This window comes from Quercus lobata, chromosome 5, assembly GCF_001633185.2.
Source record: "Quercus lobata isolate SW786 chromosome 5, ValleyOak3.0 Primary Assembly, whole genome shotgun sequence".
Taxonomy (NCBI): domain Eukaryota; kingdom Viridiplantae; phylum Streptophyta; class Magnoliopsida; order Fagales; family Fagaceae; genus Quercus; species Quercus lobata.
This window is the reverse complement of record NC_044908.1, coordinates 75,695,890-75,704,837: the sequence shown is the minus strand read 5'-3', so window position 1 is coordinate 75,704,837 and position 8,948 is coordinate 75,695,890.

Below are 8,948 nucleotides of genomic sequence, written 5' to 3'. Positions count from 1 at the left end.
CCCATAGCATTTGACGCGTCGTCCACAAATAATCTCCACGGGCGAATCTCCGTACTACAGATCATTTTGCCTTCATTCTTGGGTGTAAATTCTGCGATGAAATCAGCGAGAACCTGTCCCTTCACCGAGCTTCTAGGTCGGTATCTTATATCAAATGAACCTAACCGAGTCCCCCATTTGGCAATCTGCCCTGTGAAGTCGGATCTTTTCAACAGTGTCTGCAACGGATACTCGGTGAGGACGAACACTGTGTGTGCCTGGAAGTAATGTGGTAACTTCCTCGTGGCGTGCACCAGAGCCAAAACTAACTTCTCAAGAGGCAGGTACCTTGTCTCGGCATCGACCAAGGTTTTGCGCACGTAATACACCGGCATTTGCACTCCCCGGTCCCTCAGCAATACAGCACTTACGGCATGATCGGTGACTGCAAGATACATAAACAGATCCTCCCCGGGTTCCGGGGCCGTTAACCTCGGCGCCTTTGCCAAATATTCCTTTAGTTCTCGAAAAGCTTCATCACAACTCTCGTCCCATCGAAACCCCTTCCATTTTTTCAGAAGTTGATAAAATGGTCGGCAGCGATCGGCAAACTTGGAGATAAATCGGTTCAGGGCGGCTAACATTCCAGTGAGCACTTGCACCTCTTTGGGATTGCATGGTGGTTTGAGGCGGTTCACGGCTTCTATTTGGTCGGGGTTAGCTTCTATTCCCCGAGTAGAGATCAGATATCCCAGGAACTTACCAGCCCCCACTCCGAAAGTGCACTTCTCGGCATTCAGGCGCAATTTGTGCCGACGAAGTATCTCGAACACTCCCCGGAGATCTTCGGTATGCTGTGACTCGATTCTGCTTTTTACCACCATGTCGTCGATATAAACTTCAACCGTGCATCCAATTTTTTCTCGGAACATTCTCGTCATCATTCGCTGATACGTAGCCCCGGCATTCTTCAATCCGAACGGCATGACCTCGTAGTGATAGTTTGCATTTGGGGAGATAAATGCCGTCTTTTCTCGGTCTTCGGGTGCCAAGGCAATCTGGTGGTAGCCCTGGAAGGCATCTAGGAAGCTCATCCTCGGGTGCCCGTATGTTGCATCTACTAGCTGGTCAATCTTGGGCATCGGGAATGGGTCCTTGGGACATGCCTTGTTCAAGTCTGTGAAATCCACACAAACTCTCCATTTCCCGTTCTTCTTCTTCACCACGACAGTGTTTGCCAACCACTTCGGGAAGAATATCTCCTTTATGGCCCCGGCCTCCTTCAGCCGCTGTACCTCCAGGTTTACTGCATCGACGTGTTCTTTTGACGCTCTTCTCGATTTTTGCTTCTTCGGGGGGAATAATGGATCCACGTTGAGTCTGTGGACAATGAACTCGGGATCTACGCCGGGCACTTCGTACGGGCTCCATGCGAAAACATCTATGTTCTGTAACAAGAACAACAACATCTCTACCCTTTCCCGGTCATTCATGCTTATACCTATCTGGAAATATCTGTCAGTATCTGGGAGAATTCTTACCTTCAGCACCTTTTCGGCAACGTCCGCCCCAGTTTCCCCTCGGGGTTTCTGTAATTGCTATGAATTGTCTTTCTCGTTTTCATCAGCTCGACCGAGCTGCTCCTTCTCCCACCTGACCGCGGCGACAAGGCACTGCCTCGCCACCTGTTGGTTCCCCCTTACCACGGCAACTCCATTCTCAGTAGGAAATTTTACTTTCACGCGAAGGGTGGACGGAACAGCCCCCATGGCGTGAATCCATGGCCTTCCCAGGATTGCAGTGTATGGTGCGAATGATCGGACTACTATGAATGTAACCATAACTCCCTTGCCTTCCATGTCCACTGGGAGAGAGATTTGCCCCTCGGGAATTACAACTCTCCCGTCGAACGAGACCAACGGCGTGTCATACTTTGCCAAATCCTGGGTCTTTAACCCGAGCCCTTCAAAGAGGTCCGGGTACATGACGTCAGCCCCACTTCCTTGATCAATCATTACCCTTTTCACTAGGAATCCGCCTATCCGGGCTGTCACCACCAAAGCATCGTCGTGGGGTTGGACCGTCCCTTCAAAATCGTCTTCTCCGAACGAGATGGATAGCCGTCCACCTTTTTTCTTCTTGGATGATTCTCCCTCCGCGCAGGCCACTGTCAACACCCTTTTCGCTACTGCTGCCCTTCTTGGTGCGGCATGGATGACTTCGATTATCCCAAGGGGTGGTGGGAAGGGATTCCTTTTCTGTTGGGCGCCCTGCCCGGTTTCTCGGTCAATAGAATCTGCTACAAATTCTTTCAGGTACCCGGACCTTACTAGCTGTCCGAGATGATCTTTTAGCACCCGACACTGCTCGGTGGTGTGCCCCTTGTCTCTGTGATAGGTGCAGTATAGGTTTTGGTTCCTCCGAGATGGGTCGCCTCCCATTTTGTTCGGCCACCTGAAGAATGGCTCATTTTTGATCCGTTCCAAGATCTTGTGCACAGGCTCCTTAAACACTACATTAACCCCGTCGATCTGCACCTCTGGTTCCTGCATTCTGAAGTCTCTTTTCGGTTTCGTCGGCAGAATGCTTTGCCGAGATCTCCCCACTAAAGGAGCTTTCCCCCTGCTTTGCAGCCGGTCATCCTCCAGGCGTTTGTACTCCTCTATGCATCTCATCAGTTGTCTCATATCCTCAGGGGGTCTTCTCGTCAGTGACTCCCGTAATTCGGAATCTTCAGGGAGCCCCATCCTGAAGGTGCTTGCTGCAATTTTCTCGTTTCCTCCCCCAATCTCGTTGTAGAGTTCCCAGTATCGGCCAGCATAACTCCGAAGAGTTTCCCCGACCCTCATCTTCATGGAAAGTAGTGCGTCAACCGGTTGCTGCACTCGGCTGCATGTCACGAACCTGCTGCCGAATTCTTGAATCAGCTCGGCAAAGCTGTGTATAGAACCCTTCCGCAGCCCATTGAACCATCTCAGTGCAGTAGAGCCGAGACTAGAGGGGAATACTTTACACATCAATGCATCGTTGTGCGCATGCAAAGACATCATGTGGATGTAATGGCTAACATGCTCCACGGGGTCTGTCTTCCCCTCGTACGAATTGAATGGTGGTCGTGTGAATCTGCTCGGCATTGGGGCCCGTTCAATTTCATCGGAGAATGGTGACCGGGCCGCCATCCGCAAGGCTCGGCTCATGGCGTCCATGGCGGCATTGTGGTGCAGTCGTTCCTCCGGCGATTCTGATCCTTGGTGATCGTAACCATGTGACCGTGAACGGTTCCGCCGATGACGTGGTTCCCGTGGTTACCGGTGTGACTCTTGGGAACGCGATCGGTCTCGAGGTCGCTGCGTACTAGATCGGCTAGAGCCCTCGCCATGGTTTCTCCTTTGCTGGGGGTTGCGATTCCTTTCATGTCGCCGACCCCTTGCTTCCAGCTCTAAATCCATCACCAGTCTGCGTAACCGCTCCAGCTCTCGGTCCCTTTCATCATACTGCCGATGTGCCGAGACGTCTGAAACCGTCCAGTGTGTCTGAGCTGACCCCTCTCCCAATCCGGACATTTCCTCCCCTCTTGGGTGCTCCCTATCTTCCCGCCGTTTCTGCCTTCTCTCCCTCCATGTTGATCCCCGAGAAGATCCTATGGAGCCGCTCGGTGCACGCTCTCCTGAACGCTCCTCAGACATTCTTGTCGTTTGAGTCTCAGTCGAACCACAGCTTTGTAGGAGGGCCCCACGGTGGGCGCCAATTGTAAGAACCAGGTATAAGACTTCTGGGCCTTAAAACACTTGGGCTTACAATTTATTTGTAGTGGGCTTGAGGATTTCCTACTATGGGTCGTTCTCGGCAGAGAGACTCAAAATAACGCTCAGTTGGTATTCACTTACTTGACTATATTCTCTCAAATTTTCTCCCCCCTTCTTCTCCCAACTTTCTTCTATTTATAGCCAAGGTTAGTGGGGAGATTATGATTACAGTCACCGTTTGTGCTATTGAAGGTCCAATATTATTTGATTTAAGTGGATGTTTAGGTGAGAGGGCGGTGCTGCATTTATGGTCTTGGAACTTGATTTCTTCTGGACCGATTATGCTCGGCAACCCGGTCTCCCGTGCATACCACATTTTCCTGGGAATGATTCGTATACTTGACCGGGAACGTTTGACCGATCACCTCTTGGAACTCAATGCCCTACACTTGTCAGTGTATTTAAGGAAGCTCCAAGGAGGGCACAGGATAACTTGACCTTTCTACTAGGCCTGTGCCAAGGCCAGTATGGGACTAGGCCCAAGGCCTGTATGGGCCTGGGATCTCGGCGCTGTACCATTGGGACTGGGCCCAGGGCCTGTATGGGCCAGGGATTTTGGTGCCGTACAGGCATAAATCAAGTTTTAAGTTTAGTCTGCCGAAGCAAAGTCAAAGAGGGGAGAATGCCTCTTTTCAATGCAAATAATCTCCTAGGAAAAAGATCCTGTTGTGGGGATTAATGGCTTTGAGGGAGTCGGACCTTAATGGTTATTGCCCAAAAAGAAAGTAGTCCTTGTTTACGTTTTGGAAGAGAGCAAGATTTGAAGGGGGGAGAGAGGGAAACTGATCTACCGGTGCATGCCCACTGTATTACCTCTCATTCTTCCTTAATTTTCTCTCTTTTCTTTTCTATTTTCTTTCTTATCTTTTTTTCTATTCCTTTTACTCTGTTTTTCTTTCTACAACGTAAAATGCTTTGTTTTTCGATCCTCTTTTCAGGGCACGGCAAGGGCCCTTTTATAGTGTCTGTCGTGACCAATGTTTTACCGTTTTGCCCTTTAACCGCTTTTGTCTGGTCTGGGCATACTTGCCGACCACCAGGTCTGTGCGACATCCACCCTTGCCAGACAGAGGCAGGTTTGTTTCTTTCCTCTGTATACTGTAACACTTCTTCCTGCCACGGTATAAATGCTTTCTCTCTCTACTCTCAAGGCATGCACCCAACGGTTCCCCCTTAAACTTGCCTCTTTTGGGTGGTCTATCATCCCAACAGGACGTACCTCCCAAAAGGGCTTGGGCAGGAGCCGCAAAATAGATCTTTTCCCCTCTCCCCACCACCAAACCATACCCCTTTTACCTCTTACCTCTGGCCCATAGCCCCACCACGTCCTATATTGGCTGGGTACAAGCTGGTGGTGCCTGGGCCTTGCACATGCTTTCCTTTCGGATATGTCCAAGAGCCTGTCTGCTGCTCATGCGTCTGCCGTGATCTGGAGACTCTCCGTCTACGTTTCCTGACCCTTCATGTGGGCTTTTCTTTGGTTTCTCGCTCCATTCAGGAGCTGGGCTTCGTATGATGATGGGCCTTACATTTCTTTGGCCCACTCTTGATTTTCTTTATTACTTGCAACGTTGAACTGTTATTCCTACCGTAATAACTTGATCATGCTAGACCTCTTTTTGGGCCAGCCATTTATCCCTTTTCTCAGTGGCTTGTCATGGGCACTATTTTTGCTTTTACTCCTGGGCTCCTATGTCCCTTTGGGCTTTCCTTTGGGCATCCACGGCCCGATTGCTTTCTTTGGGCTTCTTCGGCCCGTTTGCTAATTCCACACTCCCATGGGCTTTTTATTAACTTCATTGGGCTTCCCCGGCCTAATAACCTTATTTTTATCTTTGGGGTTCATGGGCCTGCCATAAACCCCTTACTCTCTTAGTTTGCATTACTTTGGACCTGCGGTGGCCCTTTCTCACTTTTCTACCTCATACATTGCCCATGGGATGCTATTTCTTTCTTTCCTGGCTTCTTTGAGCCCGCTTGCCTCTTCAAGACCTATTTATTTATTTGTTGGACCTGTGATCCATTATTCCTACCGCTTGGGCCTAATGGTTTTTTTGCTATCTATTTTGTCAATTCTTTGTAGCCCTCATTATTGGGCTTTTCTGTTTGCCTGGGCCTCTACAAATGGCCTCAACACTCATTTAACCCAATTAATAATTGGGTGAGTTTGGGTTGGCAAATGAGTTTGGGTTGATTTTGCCCATATCATTAATATTATGTCTAAAAGATTCTCAAAAAAAAAAAAAAAAAAAGTCTAAAAATTAATGAGTTACTTGCCCTCACATTAATTATTTCCCTAAATTCAACCCTAAATTCGATGCTTCTCCCTCTATAGACTAAACCTGAACAACTTCTCCCTCTAAACTCAGCTTCTTTTCCACAGCTCCAGACTCTCCTCCGCCCTGCTGACAGCTGATAGAATTTTTTTGCAGTTAAAGTCCAAGTTTTGTATTTGATGAACCTGCAATTGCTAAAATCAGGTTTCAATTTCCCTTGTAGAAGAGAGAGGTTTTTTTTTTTTTTTTGGAGAGTAAAGTAAAAGAAATAATTTGGTTCTTTTATTGTCATATTGTAAATTTGGTTTATTGATTGATCAAGAGACAAATAATAATGCTACAAAACGAGAGTGATAATTTTCATTTCCTCAAATCTATTCTCCCCTTTCCCTTGTACATTTTGATCATGAATCGCAAATATTCCAACATTTTAAGAAAGAAGAAAGGAACCAATGTATCGGTATGGCTCAGGCTAACCATATTTATTTGTGTCTTCTTTTATTTGTATGAATTTTAAATTTAATTTTTTAAGGCCAAAAATAAAATTTTTAGAAAAATGCCCATTTTTCCAATGTTAGAAATACAGAGTTTTGAAAGGACAAAATCTCCTGGGCACTCTGCGTCTCTGCCACCAGAACCGGTGAACTAGCCGTATCTTAAAGAAAAGTAAGTACTAGTCAATAGCAAATAATTAACTTGTCTGTGTTTGTGATTTTCGTCTCTTATTCATGGCTTCTTCTTATACAGTGACCTGACCCATGGAGAGTGTGTAGCTATGGAGAACAATGTGAGTTTAGAGAGAGAAGATGTTTAGGTTTAGTCTTTAGAGAGAAAAGCATTGAATTTAGGGAAATTAATGTGGGAGCAAGTAACTCACTAATTTTTAGACATAATATTAATGATATGGCATTTGTGTTTTTCACCCTTAGATCTTATGAAGATCTATGGTTATAAAAAGGTGTAACTTTTGTGAAATTACATCAGGCGTAACTTGAACCTATCTCATATTAAAATAATAAAGTGTACTATTTTTGAGACCTCAAAATTTTTTATGAGATACAATATTTATTTGGTTAACCAAAAGTCAAATGTCCTTGCTATGTATTATGTGGCACATGTAAGGAATTCCACCCATTGAAAAAAAGGTCCACCCCCCCCCCCCCCCCCCCCACATAAACCCCCAAGCACAAATGGAAGAGGAGGTGCCAATTAAGATACAATACTTTTGGCTTTTAAATAGACTTTTAGTTGCAGAAAACACCAAATAAAATGGAATCATGGCCCTCCAAAAAAACATCATCAGTGGTGGTGCCACGTAATGGTTAGGTTGTGTATATTTGAACACCTTGATCTTTAAAAAATAGAATACACACACACACATATATATATAAAGTGAAACATTTGACTTTTTGTTGACAATTTCTTATTGCACCACCTGACTATATAAATCCAAGCCATGTATACATTTAAAAACACCGAATAGTTATGTCTTTTTCATTTTATTCATTAAGTTTCAGTATCTTCTCACAGTTTCACATAGGGTAAAAGCGGAACGTTTGACTTTTTGTTGATCACTTCCTATCGTGCCACCTGACTGTATAAATTTATGACATGTATACATTTAAAAACTCCGAGCAGTTGTGTCTTTTTCATTTTACCCATTAAGTTTCAATATCCACTCACCATTGGGAATTTAGAAGAGTAATATAATAAAATAACAAAATGATCCAGTAGAAAAACAGAAATTTTGATTGGCTTGGAGGTACAATTGAATGTTATCCTTAGACAATATTTGCTCCCACACAAGAGTTGCTAAAGGGTTACTGTAAGTTTTAGACCTCTGGAAAACATAATGTTTAACCTAATTTATTAGCCAAGTTCTTACTTAGGTTAATTATTCAGATATAGGTTAAACATTCATCACAAGAAAATGTGCACAGCAAAAATCAAAATAATACAAAATGTGATGACCTACAAAAACTAATGAAACAAACTAGTTTCAAGGTAAACAATTGGGGGGGAATGATCTCAAGAGAACAATCCACTATATCAAATTGAGATTCACAATCAAGAATACCAATTTGTAGTAAATCTAATTACAGTTACCAAACTGAGCTATGAACCCGATGTGAGCTTGCTCCAACATGAATCTCCGGTTCATGTTTTGATCTTCAATACACATGATAGCTGAAACTTGCTGCAACTTTTACTCCACCGGTACAAATAATATTTCTGTGATCTCTGGTAGATGCTTGAAAGAATTAGAAGGTACAATAACCTCACAAATCACACAAAAGTAGGTCTTCAAGACTTGGAAAACAAGTTTTAGGCTTTCCTTATATACCTAATAAGTTTGGACTGAAACCCTAAAGGATTCATGAGCTAACGGGCCTCAAATTATTAGTTCATTACAACATGGCAAAGCCTATGAGATCTATTTGCTCTTCTTGTGGGTAACGGCTGTGAGTAATTGATTGAATCCAAATTCTGGACTGTCAAATTCATTCTGCAGGCCCACCTATGAGATATGACTAGAAAATAATAGTGGCTCAAAATGTCCAAGTCTCTTGTTTATTTTGTACAAATGTCCCCCAGTTCATCAACGGCCTATGTATCAAATGCGCTATTGAGAAGCCCAGCCCACAAAGGAACAGACATCGAAAAGATAATAATAAATGTCATTTTCCTTGTAGCTACAAAAGAAAATTCAACACAAAAAATCAGTTTTTTATTGATTACAATTGAAATTTCCTTTTTCAATTTGAAAATTGAAAAACATTTTTATACAAAATACATTATTATTTAATAACTTATTAGTTTTTACAGTACAATCATTTGCTCAATTAACTAGATCTTCCTTCCCAAATTCCAATACATATCCTATCCT